At 43.5% G+C, this 19,883-nt stretch overlaps 1 protein-coding gene across 1 annotated transcript in view; it reads left to right on the top strand.

Annotated features, from left to right (window-relative positions):
- The window catches only part of nr2c2 (nuclear receptor subfamily 2, group C, member 2), a 347,317-nt gene that overhangs the window by 39,043 nt on the left and 288,391 nt on the right, over window positions 1-19,883 (top strand). The gene's annotated exons all lie outside the window — the stretch shown is intronic.

Here is a 19,883-nt window from a genome sequence, read left to right as displayed (position 1 = left end):
AGGTGAGTTACTCTCCACAGAATTCCTAGCCTCTGACCTGCTTTTGTAACCGCAATATTTATATGGCTAGTCCAGCTCAATTCCTGGTAATGGTGACCCCAGGATGTTGATAGTGGGGGATTCAGTGATGGTAATGACATTGAATGCCTCAGGGAGATGATTGGATTTGTTGGCGATTGTCATTGCCTGGCACTTGTTTGGCATGAATGTTACTTGCCACTTGTCAGCCCAAGCCTGGATATTGCCCAGGTCTTGCTGCATTTGGACATGAACTGTTTCAGTATCTGAGGAGACATGAGCATTGTGCAATCATCAGTGAAATCCCCACTTTTGACCTAATGATGGAGGGAAGGTTCTTAATGAAGCAGCTGAAGATGGTTGGGCCAAGGACACTACCCTGAGGAACTCCAACAGTGATATCCTGGAGCTGAGATGACAACCACATCCAACAACCACAGCCATCTTCCTTTGTACTAGGTATGACTGCAACCAGTGGAGAGGTTTCACCCTGATTCACATTGACTCCAGTTTTGCTAGGGCTCCTTGATACTACACTCAGTCACATGCGGTCTTGATGTCAAGGGCAGTCACTCTCACCTCATCTCTGGAGTTCAGTTCTTTTGTCCATGTTCGTATTAAGTCTGGAATGAGGTCAGGAGCTGAGAGGCCCTGGTGGAACCCAAACTGAGTGTCAGTGAGCAGGTTGTTTCTGAGCAAATGCTGTGTAAGACTGACCACACGACCCCTCCCCACCCCACCCAAACCTCATTGATCACCTGTATTCCCCCCCACCACTTACCTTACACACTTACTTTCTCCCTGGCTTCTCAAAGTGGCTTTAAACTTATCAGATTTACGGCAGTATTATTAAAGCAAAATACCGTGGATGCTGGAAATCTGAAATAAAGACAGAAAATGCTGGTAAAGCTCAGCAGGTCTGATGGCATTTGTGGAAAGAAAAAGAGTTAATATTTTCAACTCCTTTCCTCCGACTTTGGCTGCAATCAACTGAAGGCCCTGAGAACCAGCTGCTCTGCACTTTTCTGAAGAAGCTCGAGTCGGAATGTTGGCAGCGAAAGTTGCAGCTGCATTTTAGTACAGGAGCGAAGTGCAACCTGTCTGTGATTGCCACTTCTCGGAAGCTCTGGCCCAAAATTTCTAAATTTCTTCCTTCCATCTAATTCTTTTTATCCTGCCTCTCTTATTCGTTTAAGCTTCATGGTCATGAAGACATCTATTTCTAGTCCTATCTCAAGACTGTTCTATATACCCTCCTTTCATTAAGCTGCAACTTCTATTTGCACTTGGATGTCTTTCGGGACTAATACTGTAGGATCTTTCCCTCTCACAAGGTTAGAGACTCTTTCTCCAGTACGTGATTGTTTTGTAACACAATAGTCACTCTCAGACGCACTATTAGAACTTGAACTGTGCTTTCTTGTTTTCCATTCTTTTACGCTATTCTGCCCATCCATGGACTTTGCTTCTTGTCCATCTAATTAAATATTTAATCAACATTTATACTAGCCAATAGCTTTTCCTGCACACGCTACAATAGCCACACTCCTCCATTCACTGGATGCTCCTGGAACATTCATCACACTTTAGGCACTTGACCTTTGGATGTGATAGCCCTGTCCTGTGCATCATGATCACTAAGCTTTCCACCATCCAGTCCCTGATTTATTGTATTTTCTTTCTCAGGGCTGTCATTGCCAAACACCTGTGAAGTACAGGGTGCCTCATCGCCTTCTATCAAATGCTCAATTTCTGGAAATTTGTAAACAACCCTGATTTACTGTGAGGAATAAACTTTAATAGTTGATTATCATTTTGGATAACCACTGTTTTACCATCATGCCCTGTTACCTTACCAGAGCCGTTACGTTCCCTATGGCCCTCTCTTTTGTAATATATCCCCAGAATTAAAGTCTATATTGGTCAGTCTTATATGATACCTTAGAATTTTCTGTAAGACTCAGCCTTGAGGAAAGCCCTTCTCCCTGCATGTGGTGCATTCCAATATGCAGAAAAAATGGAACTAATCGTAGTCCTCTGTAGGGCAGGGAGACCATCCCCAGCAGCGAAGGTAATTTGGGATTCCCTGCATAGACCAATTGATAGGGCCCAGCCATCCAAAGCTAATTCTTTGCATGAGCCAGTGCAGTTACAACATACGAACATATGAAATAGGAGCAGGAGTAGGCCGCTCGGTCCCTGGAACCTGCCCACCTATTCAATAAGATCATGGTTGATCTGTTTGTGTTTCAAATTCCACATTCCTTACCACCCCTGATAATCTTTGATTCCCTGGCCTAACAAGAATCCATCTACATCTGCTCTAAAATATTCAATGATTCCGCCTCCACCGCCTTCTGAGGCAGAGAATTCCAAAGTCGCACAACCCCCGAGAGGAAAATAAATCTCCTTATCTCTGTCCTACAAGGGCGACCCCAGATTTTAATATGGTTCTGGACTTACCCACAAGAAAAAAAACCCTTTCCACGTCCACCTTGTCAAGACCATTCAGAATCTTATAGTCTTCAATCAAGTCACCCCTCATTCTTCTTAACTCCAGTGGAAGCAAGCCCAGCCTGTCCAATCTATCCTCATACGACAGCCCACTCATTCCAGGTATTAATCTAGTAAAAGCAAAAAACTGCGGACGCTGGAAACCCAAAACAAAAATAAAAATACCTGGAAAAACTCAGCAGGTCTGACAGCATCTGCGGAGAGGAACATAGTTAACGTCTTGAGTCCGTATGACTCTTCAACAGAACTAAGGAAAAATAGAAGAGAGGTGAAATATAAGCTGGTTTAAGGGGGAGGGGGTGGGACAAGTGGAGCTGGATAGAGTGCCAGTGATAGGTGGAGATTGCCAGAAGATGTCATAGACAAAAGGACAAAGAGGTGTTGAAGGTGGTGATATTAGCTAAGAAATATGCTAATAGGTGACATTAAGGATAGGAAGGACGAGCAAGGTACAGATAACCCTAGTGGGGGTGGGGTGGGGGGAAGGGATCAAAATAGGTTAAAAGGTAGAGATAAAACAATGGATGGAAATACATTTTAAAATAATGGAAATAGGTGGGAAAAGAAAAATCTAAATAAATTATTGGAATAAAGGGGGATCGGAAAGAGGGTAGCCCCACCCCTGTGGAGAGAGTTCATGATCTAAAATTGTTGAACTCAATATCAATCTAGTAAACCTCCTCTGAACCGCCCTCCCAACGCGTATATATCCTTCCTTAAATAAGGAGACCAAAACTGCATACAGTTTTTGAGATGCAGCCTCACCAGTGCCCTGCATAAATGAAGCATAACATCCTTATTTTTATGTTCAATTCCTCTTGTAATAAAGGGTAACATTCCATTTGCCTTCTTGATTACTTGCTGTATCTGCATATTAACCTTTTGTGACTCATGCATTAGAATACCTAGATGCCTCTGCACCTCAGAATTCTGCTGATGTTCTCCATTTAAATAATACTCTGCTTTTTTTTATTCTTCCTGACAAAGTGAACAACTTCACATTTTCCCACATTATACTCGATTTGCCAGATTTTTGCCCACTCAGTCAACTTAAAAAGGATCAAGAACGTGAGGGCACAGTTTTAATGTGATTTGCAAAAGAAGCAAGTGTGACATGAGAAAAAACATTTTCACACAACGAGTGGTTCGGGTCTGGAATGCACTGCCTGGAAGTGTGGTGGAGGCAGGTTCAATCGAGACCATTCAAGAGGGCATTAGATGATTATTTGAATAGCAACAATGTGCAGGCGTTTGGGGAAAAGGTAGGGCAATGGCACTAGGTCATAACACTCCTTTGGAGAGCCAGTGCGGACATGGTGGCCTCCTTTTGTGCCGTTAAAACTTTGTGATTGTCTATATCCATCTACAAACTCCTTACATCATCTTTGCAACATACTTTCCTGCCTTTCTTTGTGTCATCTGCAAATTTAGCTACCATACCTTCATTTCTCTCATTTAAGTCATTGATGTGATCAACTTGATGTTTGGTTGACCTACTAAGATTTTATGCAGCATTCCGTCTATCACTGTGTAATTCTCTTCAGAGTCCATTGTTGAAAGCACTCCCATTTGCTGTGTTCATGACCATGGTCTTCATGTTTTCACATGTCTCTGAACCCATCATGAGCAAATTCCCCTCCATTATCAAGTAGAAACTTAGCCAGTGCTCCAAGTTTAGCCCCAATCCAGGACTAGATAATATCATAACATTATGACATTATCCACAATTACCCTTTTGTCCTGACCATGTTTTACAAAATAATTAAATCTGGCTGCCATGTGTATAAAGTGTAAAATTAATACATTTTTGACTTTGTCCCATGCCTTTGGATCCATGGCAACTACCTTATTAAAGTCATTTGCCAATGGAAGGCTTCCAATAGGATGTGGTGGCGTCCTCTGATACTTCTTACATATTTCACATTTTGCACTAATCTCTTCAATGAGTCTTGTCTGCTTCTCATCAACTACACCTGCATCCTTTAGCAGGATTTTTAATCTTTGAGAAGAAGAGTGAGGAAATTGTGCAGCTTTAAGACAATTTGTTGTTTTTCCTTTGTAGTCTTCCTGCCCAGTCCACTAGGGCCAAATCTGCCCTCATACCTATGTAGTTACCTTTGTTTAACTCTAGAACACTAGTGTGGGACTCAAGTTTCTCACTCTCAAACTAAACTTGAAATTCCATCATGCTCTGATTACTCTTCCCTAGAGGATCCTTTACTATGAGATCATTAATTATCCCATCTCATTACACAAGACCAAACCCAGAATAGCCTGCTCCCTGGTTGGTTCCACAACATATTTTTCTGATTCTTATAACCTGACGAAACTAGTATTTCTCTAGTGTTCTAGTTAGAAACATGAGGTTTCATTAAGGGCCCTAATTGGGCAAACAACAGATCCACTGACTTTCCAAAAACAATTGCTTTATCATGTCCCATGTCCGGTTTCATTTATGTATTTTTCACGGAAGGCTTACTTAACAGCAAAGGTATCTGACTAGAGTACCAATCATGGATGATTTTAATATGCATGTAGACTGGGTTAATCAAATTGGCAAGGGTAGCCTTGAGGGAGAGAGTTCATAGAGTGTATTAGAGATTGTTTCTTGGAGCAATATGTTGTGGAACCAACCAGGGAGCAGGCTATTCTGGGTTTGGTCTTGTGTAATGAGATGGGATAATTAATGATCTCATAGTAAAGAATCCTCTAGGGAAGAGTGATCAGAGCATGATAGAATTTCAAGTTTAGTTTGAGAGTGAGAAACTTGAGTCCCACACTAGTGTTCTGGAGTTAAATAAAGGTAACTACATAGGTATGAGGGCAGATTTGGCCCTAGTGGACTGGGCAGGAAGACTACAAGGTAGGACAGTTGATGAACAGTGGCAAATATTTAAGGAGATATTCAATTTCTCCCAAATAAAATATATCCTAATGAGGAAGAAAGATGGTGAGAGGGTTAAAAAGCATTCATGGCTAAACAAGGAAGTTAAAGATAACTTAAAGGCAAAAACTAAGGCATGCCAAATTGCAAAGGTCGGTGGCAGGCTGGAAGATTGGGAAACTTTTAAAGATCAACAAAGGGTTACTAAAAAAAAGTAAAACGAGCAAAGGTAAATTATGAAAGAAAACTAGCGCAAAATGTAAAAACTGATAGCAAAAGCTTCTATAAGTAAATAAAAGGAAAGAGAGTAGCTAAAGTGAATGTTGGTCCCTTGGAGGACAAGACTAGGGAGTTAATAGTGGGGAACACAGAAATGGCAGAGACGCTTATTCAATATTTTGCCTCAGTTTTCACAGTGGAGGACACTAGTACCACCCCAATAGTAACAGGTGGTGCAGAGGATATAGAGAAGGAGGAATTTAGAACAATCACCATTGCTAGAGAAAAAGTACTGAGCAAACTATTGGGATTAAAGGGTGACAAGTCCCCAGCACCTGATGGCCTACATCCCAGGGTCTTAAAGGAAGTGGCAGGGGAGATAGTGGATGCATTGGCTATAATATTCCAAAACTCCCTGGATTCTGGAAAGGTTCCAGTGGATTGGAAAAATGCTAATATAATGGCCTTAATCAAAAATGGGGGAGGCAGAAAGTAGGAAACTATAGACCAGTTAGTTTAATATCTGTCGTTGGTAAATTGTTGAAATCCATTATTAAGGAAGTAATAATAGGGCATTTGGAAAGTCAAAATGCAATCCATCAGTTAGCATGGTTTTATGAAGAATAAATCGTGCTTGACTAATTTGCTGGAGTTCTTTAAAGATGTGACAAGCAAAGTGGATAATGGGGATCATGTAGATGTAGTATATCTGGACTTCCAGAAGGCCTTTGATAAGGTGCTGCACAAAAGATTAATACACAAGATAAGATAAGATCACACAGTGTTAGGGCTAATATATTTAACTTGGATAGAGAATTGGCTGACCAACAGAAAGCAGAGAGTCGGGATAAATGGGTCTTTTTCTGGATGGCAAACTGTAACCAGTGAGATGCCACAGGGTTTGGTCCTTGGGCCCCAACTATTTACAATCTATGTTAATGACTTGGATTCAGGGAAAGAAGATACTATAGCGAAACTTGCAGATGGCACCAAAATAGGTGGGAAAGTAAGTTGCAATGAAGAAATAAGAAATTTACAAATGGATATGGACAAGTTAGGTGAATGGGCCAAAATTTGGCAGATGGAGTTTAACGTGGATAAGTGTGAGGTTATCCATTTTAGTCGGAAGAATAAAAAGGCAACTTATTATTTAAATGGATAGAAACTTCAGAATGCTTCAGTGCAGAGGGATCTGGATGATCTCGTGCATGAATCGCTGAAAACTAGTATGCAGGTACAGCAGGTAATAAGGAAGGCAAATGGAATTTTGGGATTTATTGCTAAAGGAATAGAGTATAAAAATAGGGAAGTGTTGTTGCAACTGTACAAGGCATTGGTGAGACCGCACCTGGAGTACTGTGCACAGTTTTGGTCTCCTTACTTGAGGAAGTTGTTGCACTGGAGGCAGTTCAGAGAAGGTTCACTAGATTGATTCCAGAGATGCAGGGCTTGTCTTATGAGGAGAGATTGAGCAATTCAGGCCTATACTCGCTATAGTTTAGAAGGATGAGAGGAGATCTAATTGAGGTATATAAAATGCTCAAGGGGATAGACAAAGTAGACGTGGAGCAGATGTTTCCCCTTGTTGGGCATTCTAGAATGAGAGGCCATAGTTTTAGGCTAAGGGGTAGACTTAAATCAGAGATGAGGAGGAATCACTTTCCTCAAAGGGTTGTGAATCTGTGGAATCCACTACCGCAGAGTGCAGTAGATGCCGGAACGCTGAATAAATTTAAGGAGGAGATAGATTTTTAATTAGTAATGGGTTGAAAGGTTATGGGGAGAGAGTGGGAAATTGGAGTTGAGGCCAAAATGAGATCAGCCATGATTGTAATGAATGGCGGGGCAGGCTCGAGGGGCTGAACTGCCTACTCCTGCTCCTAGTTCTTATGTTAATGCGACAGCTTACTCCAGCTATTTTGCATGTAATCATCACTCTTTTTAGTGACCTCAGTGTATTGTGATCCCCAACCTAAAACAAGTAAAACTTCTGTATCACTGACCTTGCGTTGATCCTCACTACTGAGTGAATCTAAATAATGCTTTAGCCAATCTGTTCCACACACTGAAGAGGTGCAATCATTGTTAACAATGCAGAGTTAAATTAATCTACAACTAATATATTCATCACTGGACTAAAGCTTCTTGTGACTAGCGCGGTTGCTTCAGGCTGATCAACACCATCGTCACCTTGAGCCTCAGAATTCTCTGCCTCATGTGTCATTTCGAGAACCCTGCTGTTTTGCTTTGGACAGTTCATTGTATATTTTGAGTCACATCTGAAGCACCTGTTGACTCTTCGCCTACCATTTCTGCCCCAATCCTGACGTCTGCTGTGGCTTGCCTCATAGGCAAGCAATAGATCATCTTTCAGGTAAATTTCACCCATGAAACCTGATAGAAGAGACAAACCTTCCTCAGCATTGAACTGATAGGCTTCCAACTCTCAAAGTGCTTCACTTCTGATTTTACTTTTATTAAGAGTGACAATGGAGTCTTTCTTTCCTCTTTGGTAGGGACATAACTGGTGTCCACATATCCACTTTGTTCTTCTACTGGTCATAAGGTTCAGACTCTGAGAACATCAGTGGGTGATCATAGCCCAACAATGTATACTTACTTTCATGCATTCTTCACAAAAGCTACTCAGATTGTGATCTTCCATTTTTAAAAAAAATCCTTAGTTTCAAACCTTCACCCTTGGGCAACCATTCTCTGCTATCATGTTAAACTTCTTGTAGCCAGTCGGTGAAGTGGGGGACTTTACTTGCCTCTTATCAGCCCAAGTCTGAAAGTTGTCAGGTCTTACTGCGTATGGACACTGACTGCTTCAATATGTGATGTTAAATTTCTTATAGCCAGTTGGTGAAAGTGGCCAGAAATCAATCCACATTGTGAGACATTACCAATGCATAGCTCCCAACTCTGTAACCTAACACCAGTGTCAATAAGTGTATACCAAATAAACATATTAACTAATAAACAAATTAAAAGATAACAGCCCCTTAAAGGGACACTGTAACAAAAGTAAAACTTCAAAGGAAACTTAACAAATTAAATGAAAATTACATTTGGAAGGGGGAGAATGCACTCCAGCCCCTGCGGTGCCCACCAGTCGAGGAAGGCATCAAGCATACGCCTCTCCAGGGACATCCAGGCCCGGATTTAGCCGCGGGAGAGAGGCAGACAGTTGGGTCAAATGACACCCCCCCCCCCCTTCCCACCAACTGCCTGCTGCTTGGACCTGTTAATGCCCACCTTGGCCAGGACCAGGAACAGGTCAACAAAGAGGCCCTCCGCCCTGCCCACCTCCCTCTGCACTGGGTGACCAAAGATCAGGAGCCTGGGGCTGATGTGTAACCAAAACTTGAGGAACAAATAATGAAACAGAGGCTGCAACCTCAAGCTACCTAAATATTTGTGGAACTCAGACTCCTCAAGGCTGCAGAAAATATGGGCGACCTGGGAGTCTGTGAACCATCTTAATTTTCTAATGCATGGGACTGCTGCGTGTAACACCCTCCACGCCAAACCCCCAATGGAAAAGGGGAGTTCTCCATGTAGAGAGCCTCTCACCGGGGGTCCCCACCTAAACCAGATGGCAGGATGGAACACCATGGCATTTCTGGATGAATATAAGGGTGAGGAAGTGGAGGGTGTGTAGCAGCAGACCAAACAGGAAACCCCTCCGTGCAAAATTGAGATGACTGAAATTGTGGGACTAAGGTTCCCGTGGGGCGGTTTCAGAACCCAGGGTCAAGCTGTGACCACCCTTCCTAAGCAGGAGTCTCAGTACCTCAGCAACTCGATGCATCTTTTTGCCCCAGAAGTCAATGATCTTCTTCTGTAACTTAGTGACAAACTCCTGGGCAGGGATCAAAATGACCAACCAGTACCACAACATTGCGGCCCTCAGTTGGTTTATGACCAGCACTTGACCTCTGTTGGATGATACTTGGAAGTGTCTCTTTTTATGTGTACAAGTTATTATCCAATGAGTGCCCTCCACTTGTGGACTCTTAGCCTTAACTTATACAATTAACATGTGAGGAGTTGCGAATGGTATGGGTCTTGCTGCATGGATAAGGACTGCTTCAGTATCTTAGGGTTTGCAAATGGTGCCGAACATCAGTGCACATTCCCATTTCTGACCTTATGATGGAGGGAAGGTCATTGAAGCACTGAGGAAGGTTGGCCTAGGACACTATCCTGAGGAGCTCCTGCAGTGATGCCCTGGTACTGAAATGATTGACCTCCAACAGCCACAACCATCTTCCTTTATAATAAAATAAAATCAAAAATACTTTGGATGCTGGAAACCTGAAATAAAAACTTTAAGTGCAGGGAAAGAAAAGTCTAGCAGTATCTGTGGAGATAGAAACATTTAACGTTTCGAGTCAAATGATTTCTTCAGGGCCTTTTCTCGACATGTGTTTCACAGCCTCTTGGAGGACTCTTGAATCATAATCTGGATTCTGGAATCTTTTGAAAGGTATGTTCCAAAGGTCTTACCCATGCCCTTCCATGGCCCCTCTATATCCCCCGTGTACTCTCACCCAGTGTGCACCATGGAATGAGCCATATAGTAACAGTGGCAGGTCTTGAAATGCATTTGATAAAAACACCCATTCAGAAATCTTCTTTAAAAAAAAACTACTCCTGTTACAACCCAATAACAGAAGTTTTACCACACTTCACACCTTTTAATCATGTCCAAATAACTATATAGACATTGAAAGAAAGAGTTCAAAGAAAGAATAACTCATTATAACCTCATAAAGATGTCAGTTGATTAAAGCAAACACTTCACTTTCACTTGCAAAAACAGACCCTTGGAGAAACAGAACCTGACCATCTGTTTCTCTTGATACAGCTCACTGATGGCCTCATTATGAATCTTTGGCTGAGCTCCAAGACTCAATAATGAATTAGGTAGTAATCCAGAGATTATTACCTTTGTGGTTCTGCGTTTTTTTTATTTAGCCCCTAGCTGCTTATACTCCCTCAGCAGAAGTTTTTTCTTAAACCTAACTATGTCATTGGGACCCGCATGAACCATGACAACTGGATCCTTTCCCTTCCACTTCAAGTTCCTCTCCAGCCCTGAAGAGATGTCCTTAACCCTGACATCAGGCAGCCAACACTGCCTTTAGGACCCTCACTCTCATCTGCAGAGAATAGTGTCTACTCTCCAAATAATGCTGTCCCCCACAACTACTGCATTCCTTTTTATTCCCCCCACTTGAACGGCTCTCATGTATCACAGTGCTGTGGTCAGTTTGCTCAATCTCCTTGGAATCCCCACTTTCATCCACACGGGTTGAAAGAATCTCAAACTTGCTGGACAAGTGCAAGGGCTGAGGCCCCTCCATTTCTGGCTTTCCTAGACCAGCCTTAGTTGTGATCACGCTCTCAGGTCTCTGACCATGTACCAAAATTTGAAGAAGCTAGCCTAAGAGCTGTGACTACCTCCTGGAACAAAGTGTCCAGGTAACTTTCCCTCTTCTTGATGAATTGCAGAGTTTTAACCTCAGACTCCAATTCATCAACTCTGAGCTGAAATTCCTCAAGCTATCAATATTTATTGCAGATCTGGTTGCTGTGGATCATACTAGTGTCCACCGGCACCTACTTGCTACAGCTACAACACATCACCTGCTGTGCCATCTTTATTTTCTTGAACTAATTAGGTTTTGTGGTGAGAAATAGCACTCAAAAATTCTTAAAAACAAAAAACTGCGGATGCTGGAAATACAAAACAAAAACAGAATTACCTGGAAAAACTCAGCAGGTCTGGCAGCATCGGCGGAGAAGAAAAGAGTTGACGTTTTGAGTCCTCATGACCCTTCGACAGAACTAGGCGAATCCCAGGAAGGGGTGAAATATAAGCTGGTTTAAGGTGGTGGGGGGGGGGTTGGGGGAGAGAAGTGGAGAGGGGTGGTGTGGTTGTAGGCAAAAGCAGTGATAGAAGCAGATCATTAAAAGATGTCACAGACAGCAGAACAAAAGGACACATAGGTGTCGAAGTTGGTGATATTATCTAAACGAATGTGCTAAATAAGAATGGATGGTAGGGCACTCAAGGTATAGCTCTAGTGGGGGTGGGGGGAGCATAAAAGATTTAAAAATATTTTAAAATAATGGAAATAGGTGGGAAAAAGAAAAATCTATATAATTTATTGAAAAAAAACAAAAGGAAGGGGGAAGAAACAGAAAGGGGGTGGGGATGGAGTGGGGAGGTCAAGACCTAAAGTTGTTGAATTCAATATTCAGTCTGGAAGGCTGTAAAGTGCCTAGTCAGAAGATGAGGTGTTGTTCCTCCAGTTTGCGTTGGGCTTCACTGGAACAATACAGCAAGCCAAGGACAGACATGTGGGCAAGAGAGCAGGGTGGAGTGTTGAAATGGCAAGCGACAGGGAGGTTTGAGTCATTCTTGCGGACAGACCGCAGGTGTTCTGCAAAGCGGTCACCCAGTTTACGTTTGGTCTCTCCAATGTAGAGGAGACCGCATTGGGAGCAACGAATGCAGTAGACTAAGTTGGGGGAAATGCAAGTGAAATGTTGCCTCACTTGAAAGGAGTGTTTGGGCCCTTGGACGGTGAGGAGAGTGGAAGTGAAGGGGCAGGTGTTACATCTTTTGCGTGGGCATGGGGTGGTGCCATAGGTGGGCGTTGGGGAGTAGGGGGTGATGGAGGAGTGGACCAGGGTGTCCCGGAGGGAACGATCCCTACGGAATGCCGAAAGTGGGGGTGAAGAGAAGATGTGTTTGGTGGTGGCATCATGCCGGAGTTGGCGGAAATGGCGGAGGATGATCCTTCGAATGCGGAGGCTGGTGGGGTGATAAGTGAGGACAAGGGGGACCCTATCATGTTTTTGGGAGGGAGGAGAAGGCATGAGGGCTGATGTGCGGGAGATGGGCCGGACACGGTTGAGGGCCCTGTCAACGACCGTGGGTGGAAAACCTCGGTTAAGGAAGTAGGAGGACATGTCAGAGGAACTGTTTTTGAAGGTAGCATCATCGGAACAGATGCAATGGAGGCGAAGGAACTGAGAGAATGGGATGGAGTCCTTACAGGAAGCTGGGTGTGAGGAGCTGTAGTCAAGGTAGCTGTGGGAGTCGGTAGGCTTGTAATGGATATTGGTGGACAGTCTATCACCAGAGATTGAGACAGCGAGGTCAAGGAAGGGAAGGGAAGTGTCAGAGACGGACCACGTGAAAATGATGGAGGGTTGGAGATTGGAAGCAAAATTAATAAATTTTTCCAAGTCCTGACAGGAGCACGAAGCAGCTCCGAAGTAATCATCGATGTACCGGAGAAAGAGTTGTGGAAGGGGGCCGGAGTAGGACTGGAACAAGGAATGTTCCACATACCCCATAAAGAGACAGGCATAGCTGGGGCCCATGCGGGTACCCATAGCCACACCTTTTATTTGGAGGAAGTGAGAGGAGTTTAAGGAGAAATTGTTCAGCGTGAGAACAAGTTCAGCCAGACGGAGGAGAGTAGTGGTGGATGTGGATTGTTCGGGCCTCTGTTCGAGGAAGAAGCTAAGGGCCCTCAGACTATCCTGGTGGGGGATGGAGGTGTAGAGGGATTGGACTTCCATGGTGAAGAGGAAGCGGTTGGGGCCAGGGAACTGGAAATTGTTGATGTGACGTAAGGTGGCAGAGGAATCACGGATGTAGGTGGGGAGGGACTGGACAAGGGGAGAGAGAAGGGAGTAAAAATATCGAGAAATGAGTTCTGTGGGGCAGGAGCAAGCTGAGACGATCGGTCTACCGGGACAGTTCTGTTTGTGGATTTTGGGTAGGAGGTAGAAGTGGGCCATCCGAGGTTGGGCGACTATCAGGTTGGAAGCTGTGGGAGGAAGATCCCCAGAGGATATGAGGTCAGTGACAGTCCTGGAAACAAAGGCTTGATGTTCAGTGGTGGGGTCATGGCCCAGGGAGCGTTAGGAGGAAGTGTCTGTGAGTTGACGCTCAGCCTCCGTGAGGTAGAGGTCAGTGCGCCACCCTTGTCAGCGGGTTTGATGACGATGTCAGGGTTGGACCTGAGAGAATGGAGTGCAGTAAGTTCAGCGAGAGAGAGGTTAGAATGTGTGAGAGGAGCAGAGAAATTGAGACGACTAATGTCGCGTCGACAGTTCTCAATGAAAAGATCAAGAGAAGGTAAGAATCCAGAGGGAGGGGTCCAGGTGGAGGGAGAATATTGGAGGTGGTTGAAAGGATCCGTTGAACGGGGAGAGGACTCCTGCCCAAAGAAGTGAGCCCAGAGACGAAGACGGTGGAAGAAGAGTTCAGCATCGTGCCGAGCCCGAAATTCATTAAGGTGAGGGCGTAGGGGTATGAAACTAAGTCCTTTGCTGAACACTGAACGTTCAGAATCGGAGAGGGGAAGGTCAGGGGGTGTAGTGAATACACGGCTGGGGCTGGGATTGGAAGAATTCTTTGTAGTTATATGAAGTAGTTTAACTGGTTAAGCTATAAATTTTATGTCATTCTTGTACTGCCTTGGTACTAGTTTAAACTGCTGTTCCAGTTTAGAGAAAATAAGTAACCTTGAAATTCACCAACCAGTCAACTACCTGTTTACCTAGTTAATGCCTCTGAATTTGAGCTCTGAGTTCTCGCTGTCCCTTATTCACTCTCTCTGATCACTCCTTGTTCCATAAATGACCAAAACAGTGCCTCTTCCTTCACTGTCCCCTCTCCTAAATTCCGTGAGTTAAGTTAAGTACACTGTCTCGCAGTACTCTGTCGAGTTGGACTTTGTGCACTAGCAAAACCTCCTGGATTTCTACTAGCTGAATTTCCTGAGACCTGAGCCAGGACTGCTGACGAGGGAACCAGTTCTAACTAACCATCCAGTGAACTAAAATGCAGAGCTGAAGCTAGAGGCAACTTGTTTATCACTAAGACTGGAAAAATGTACAACTTAATGTTAAATTTGAGTTAAATATTAAATGCAAACTTGACTTAATTTTAGAAAGAGTTCAACTCTCAAAATTCCATCTCTCCCAAATTCCACAATTATTATGTATCCTGTCCAGCAGTACTCCATTGAGCAGGATTTTGTGCTACTATTGGCTTAAGTATGAATAACTTGAAATCAGCAATTCTATTTAGAGAGTGTTACTCCTATCCCAGTTAATCAGACTAGGACATCATAGAAAGATAATGCTACATCAATAGAAGAGACAGAGCAGTTGCAGGACTTGATTGGTCAGTTGAACTGGTTGTGGACTGAGACTGGACCAGACGCTTGCTTTAATGTTTGCAGTTAAGTGCTATAATGAAACACTTAAAGTTGAGAATGTCCTATGGGTAAATAAAAATTTTAAAAATTGAATCCGGAAAATTTCAAACTTAAGTTCCCATCCTTAGGTGACACAAAGAACACTTATGGCGATGTTTCACATGCTAACCTTCCTGATGGGCATTTCAGTGCAGCTGGTTTCATAGTATAGCCTATGGGTGAAAGTGGGAAATGTAGCCATTTAGATGGGTAAACTAAGAAATAAAAAGTGCTTTAGCTGCTGAAACATTGATTCTTATGGTGCAAATGGATGTGGGATTCCATTTATCAAATATTTTAAATAAGGTTCTGTACAAAGGGCATACTGAAAATTATATAATTATATGTTATGTGGATTATCGTTCATTGTGGAATAATGTAAGTTCTATGAAAGTTATGAATGAGAAAATGTTACAGATTGACCCTACTAGTTTGAAACAAATACTGGAGAGAATGGAAATCTCTAAAATTAAACGGGTGGATGCAAATCGTTGACTGTGTGATTTTTTTTAGACAAGAATAAGAATATGTACGAAGAAATTGTTAAGGGTCATAGAGAAGGGGCATCTCACAATGCAAAGCTTTGTACAGAGTACAGAGCTAATTGATTTAATTTGTTTTGAAATTTAGGTTTTTATTTTAAGAGATAAGGGAATCTTAAGTTGTATTTAATTTCATGCAGGTGGTGGGCATTAACGAGGGATCCACATGTGCCCCTATAAATAAACTGACTGCAACTGTGGTTGTCATGTGTAACTCTGTAAATACATATTAAGAGTGTAAAGATTGACTCCAGTTCTGTGCCTCACCAACAGGCTTTCTGAAATACAGGATATGAAGTAACAAAGCATTCACATTTAACCTCAGCCCTAAACTCCCACTATGCCTGTTATCTGCATTCATTTATTTGAATCATTGAATAATTCATTTTTCTGCAAAGAATGACTGATTTATTAGGAGCAAGGTCTTCATGGAAACATGGACACGAGAATATGACATCAAAACATTGGCTATCTTCAATTAATCTTCATTTCCACAAAGAAAATTGATGAAATCATTTCCTACTCAGTGTATATAAGAAGAATAGCTTAACCTTTCATCCGGTTGATTTCATTACATATTTGATGAGTGTTGTTGTCTCAGGGTCAAGGCATGTAGCATGAACTGTAGTTCTAGAAGTATATTGGATAAGATAACATGCCTGGTATATGTTATAACACTGACTCCAGACCCCATGAAGTCTCATGGCATCAGGTCAAACATGGGCAAGGAAACCTCCTGCTGATTACCACGTACCACCCTCCTTCAGTGATGAATCAGTGCTCCTCCATGTTGAACACCACATGGAGGAAGCACTGAGGGAACCAACAAGAGGGAAAAACATACTTGACCTCATCCTACCAATCTGCCTGCAGCAGATGCATCTGTCCATGACTGTATCGGTAGGAAAGACCACCGCACAGTAGTTGTGGAGACCAAGTCCCGCCTTCACATTGAGAATACACTCCATCATGATGTGTGGCACTGCCACCATGCTAAATGGGATAGATTTTGAACAGATCTAGCAACTCAAGACTGCGCATCCATGAGGCGCTGTGGGCCATCAGCAGCAGCAGAATTGTACTCGAACACAATCTGTAACCTCATGGCCCGGCATATCCCCCACTCTACCATTACCATCAAGCCAGCAGATCAACCTTGGCTCAATGAAGAGCGCAGGAGGGCATGCCAGGAGCAGCACCAGGCATACCTAAAAATGAAGTGTCAACCAGGTGAAGCTATAACACAGGACTACTTGCATGCCAAACAGCATAAGCAGCAAGTGATAGACAGGGCTAAGCGATCCCACAACCAACAGATCAGATCTAAGCTCTGCAGTCCTACCACATCCAGTCATGAATGATGGTGGTCAATTAAACAACTCACAGGAGGAGGAGTATCCCCATCCTCAATGATGGAGGAGCCCAGCACATCAGTGCAAAAGATAAGGCTGAAGCATTTGCTACAATCTTCAGCAGAAGTGCCAAGTGGATGATCCATCTCAGCCTCCTCTGGAGGTCCCCAGCATCACAGATGTCAGTCTTCAGCCAACTCAATTCACTCCACATGGTATCAAGAAACAGCTGAAGGCTCTAGATACTGCAAAGGCTATGGGGCCTGACAATATTCTAGCAATAGTACTGAAGGCTTGTGCTCTAGAAAGTGCTGCATCCCTAGCCAAGCTGTTCCAGTACAGCTACAACACTGGCATCTACCTGACTATGTGGAAAATTGCCCAAGTATGTCCTGTACACAAAAAATAGGACAAATCCAAGCGAGCCATTTACCGCCCCATTGGTCTACCCTTGATCATCAGTAAAGTAATGGAAGGGGTCATCAACAGTGCAATCAAGTGGCACTTCCTTAGCAATAACCTGCTCACTGATGTCTAGTTTGGGTTCCGCCAGGTCCATTCAGCTCCTGACCTCATTATAGCCTTGATTAAACATGGACAAAAGAGCTAAACTCCCGAAGTGAGGTGAGAGTGACTGTCCTTGATATCAAGGCAGCATTTGACCCAGTGTGGCATCAAGGAGCCCTAGCAAAACTAGAGTCACTGGGAATCAGAGGAAAGCTCTCGGCTGGTTGGAGTCATACCTAGCACAAAGGAAGATGGTTGTGGTTGTTGGAGGTCAGTCATCTGAGCTGCAGGACATCTGCAGGAGTTCCTCAGGGTAGTGTCCTCGGCCTAACCATCTTCAGCTGCTTCATCAATGACCTTCCTTCCATCATAAGATCAGAAGTGGGGATGTTCACTGATGATTGCACTATATTCAGCACCATTTGTGACTCCTCAGATACTGAAGCAGTCCATGTTCAAATGGAGCAAGACCTGAACAATATCCAGGCTTAGGCTGATAAATGGCAAGCAACATTCGCACCACACAAGTGTCAAGCAATGACCATCTCCAACAAGAGAGAACCCAACCATCATCCCTTGATGTTCAGTGGCATTACCCATCACTGAATCCTCCACTATCAACATCGGGTCGGGGGGGGTTTACCATTGACCAGAAACTGAACTGGACTAGCCATATAAATACTATGGCTACAAGAGCAGGTCAGAAGCTAGGAATTGTGCGACAAGTGACTCACCACCTGACTCCCCAAAGCCTGTCCACCATCTACAATGCACAAGTCAGGAGCATGGTCGAATACTCCCCACTTGCCTGGATGAGTGCAGCTCCCACAATATTCAAGAAGCTTGACACCATCCAGGACATAGCAGCCCGCTTTATTGGCACCACATTCACTCCCTCCACCATTGACGCACAGTAGCAGCAGTGTGTACCATCTACAAGATGCACTGCAGCAATTCACCAAGGCTTCTTTGACAGTACCTTCCAAATTCATGACCACTGCCATCTTGAAGGACAAGGACAGCAGATGCATGGGAGCACTAACACTTAGAAGTTCCCCTTCAAGTCATTCACCATCCTGACTTGGAAATATATTGCCATTCCATCACTGTTGCTGGGTCAAAATCCTGGAACTCCCTTCCTAAAAGTGCTGTGGGTGTACCTATACCACATGGACTGCAGCGGTTCAAGAAGGCAGCTCACCACCACCTTCTCAAGTGCAACTGTGGATGGGCAATAAATGCTGGCCCACACAGCGAAGCCCACATCCTGTGAATGAATTAAAAAAAATCAGGGCTTGACCATGATAAGACTATTACGAATGAAGACCTCATTCAGCCCTTCTTAATACATCAATCAGGACAGACCTCACATTCTTCCCTTCGAAACATCCAGTTGCCTTTTTTAAATGGCACCAACTTATTTGCCTCCACTATTCTATCAGTGCGTCAACTCCATGTAATGATCATGCACTGTGAGCTTCCTAATACCAGTCCTAATACCTTTGAGCATGTTGATTCTGTGCCCTATTACCTGTTTTCTCCTTTGGTAGAAGCCGTGACATTCTCCCATGCACCTTCCTCACCCCTTTCAAGGGCCCTAGATTATACACTACAGAATGGAATTGTTGGAAAGTTTTTCCTAATAATCTCCCCATTTTGTTGAATCATAGGGTCATTCGTACATGTCCAGGCCCAGAACTGTTTTATGAGCCCCTTATCTCTGTTCTCTTGCCCAATCAATGGGCAAGGAGGTACCTTTATTGTGGTACTATGTCTTAAATTTGATCTGGGGTATAGTAATTACCCCATATTCATCCATGTTCCGTCAGTGAATCTATACTGGTTTATGCTGTGGACACAAGATGTTGTGTGAAAGCTTCAGCTTGTTGGTGCCCAATTACAAGCTAATACAGTGGAGCCTCCCATTACTGCATTGTAATGTGGGTGACAATCCTGTAACGATGAAAGAAATTGCCAATGGTTTTGTATTGAGTCTGACTATTTTCAAGAAGGAGTTAGATATAGCTCTTGGGGCAAAAGGGATCAAAGGATATAGGGAGAAAGCAGGAGCAGGCTATTGAGTTGGATGATCAGCCATGATCATGAAGAATGACGGAGCAGGCTTGAAGGGCTGAATGGCCTACTCCTCTTATTTTCTGTTTCTGTTTCTATGAGGAGAAATTTCTTCACCCAGAGAGTAGTGAGCCTGTGGAATTCGTTACCACAGAAAGTAGTTGAAACCAAAACATTGTATGTTTTCAAGAAGGAGTTAGATATAGCTCTTGGGGTGAAAGGGATCAAAGGGTATGGGGAGAAAGCAGGAGCAGGCTATTGAGTTGGATGATCAGCCATGATCATAATGAATGGTGGAGCAGGCTCAAAGGGCCGAATGGCCTACTCCTGTTCCTAGTTTCTATGTTCTTGACCTCAGCACAAGCTTCTTTTGTTTTTGCAGTTACTGGAGACCATGAACTAAAGCCCAATCAATCTGTAAAGAAATCCTAACTTTTTTTTTGTTCATGGGATGTGGGCATCATTAGCAAGGACAACATTT

This window comes from Carcharodon carcharias, chromosome 7 (genome assembly GCF_017639515.1).
Source record: "Carcharodon carcharias isolate sCarCar2 chromosome 7, sCarCar2.pri, whole genome shotgun sequence".
Lineage (NCBI taxonomy): Eukaryota > Metazoa > Chordata > Chondrichthyes > Lamniformes > Lamnidae > Carcharodon > Carcharodon carcharias.
The sequence above is the reverse complement of the archived record's forward strand: the minus strand, read 5'-3'. Positions and strand labels throughout refer to the sequence as shown.